Below are 1,237 nucleotides of genomic sequence, written 5' to 3' on the forward strand. Positions count from 1 at the left end.
AAAAAAAAAAAAAAAAAAAGTATGGGGGTTTTTCCCCCCCGTTTCCATTTTCTGTATGTTATGTGCATGAGTGTTTTGCCTGCATATGTATCTGTGTACCATGTACTGTGTACACATGTGGCCTAATCCCCACAGAGGCTAGAAGAGGGCCTCTACGACCCTGGAACTGTAGTAGAGATGGTGGTGAGCTACACAGGGGCGCTGGGGGCACAGTCAGTCTCTCTCCAGCCCATACGTGTGTTTCTTGACGTTTGTGAGAAGTGATGTGGAAGCATGCCACTTACTTGGTTTGGTTGTGATACACAGTAGGTATAACACCCAGGAATAAAGAAGATCTAATAAGACCTCTGTCTTTCTCACCCCTGCCCTGTAACTTTGTATCTGTGGCTGTTTCAGTATCCTTCTATCTTAAAACTGATGAAGTATTAGTTCTTAAATCCAGACAGAAAACAGCCTCTGAATGTCACAGGGTAGTCCCTGAGCAGCCTGTCTCTTCCTCACTCTTAGGTAAAGAGAAGATTTAACTAACAGGCTTCAAACTTGCATTCTCCTGCTCTATCTCATAAATGCTAAAATTCAGCATATGTTGCATGGAAAAGAATCTCAGGGCTGGAGTTCAGTTCAAGCACCCACATCAGACAGCTCTTAGCCACCTGGAACTCGAGCTCCAGGGGATCCAGCATCTCTCCTGGTCGACACAGGACATGTTCACAAGTGGCTTTTGTTTACACAAGCATACACACATAAATGAAAATAAACATTTTAAAAAATAAGAGGGTCCAGGCTGTGGTGGCACACGCCTTTTTAAATCCCAGCACTTGGGAGGCAGAGACAAGTGGATCTCTGGGAGTTCCTGGCCAGCCTGGTCTGCAGAGCACGTTCCAGGACAGTCAAACCTAAACAGAAACCCTTAAAACAGAGATGTCTCAAAAAAACAAAAACAAAAACAAAACAGTCTGGACAAATGTGCAATGGTTAAGATCACTTGATGCTCTGCCATGAACCCAGGTTTAACCCACAGCATCCAGATGGTGGTTCAGAACCATTCAACAGATATCTAATAATCCTTTCTGACCTCGATGTACACTAGGCATGCATGTGCTGCACATACATTCATGCAAGGCAAGTACTCATAAAATAAATACTTTTTTTTTTTTTTTTTTTTTTTGGTTTTTCGAGACAGGGTTTCTCTGTATAGCCCTGGCTGTCCTGGAACTCACTTTGTAGACCAGGCTGG

General features: G+C 43.5%; 1 protein-coding gene across 1 annotated transcript in view; it reads right to left on the bottom strand.

Annotated features, from left to right (window-relative positions):
- Window positions 1-1,237, bottom strand: part of Acat1 (acetyl-CoA acetyltransferase 1) — a 29,475-nt gene that overhangs the window by 11,872 nt on the left and 16,366 nt on the right. The window lies entirely within an intron of this gene.

This window comes from Mus pahari, chromosome 10 (genome assembly GCF_900095145.1).
Source record: "Mus pahari chromosome 10, PAHARI_EIJ_v1.1, whole genome shotgun sequence".
In the NCBI taxonomy this organism is placed as follows: Eukaryota; Metazoa; Chordata; class Mammalia; order Rodentia; family Muridae; genus Mus; species Mus pahari.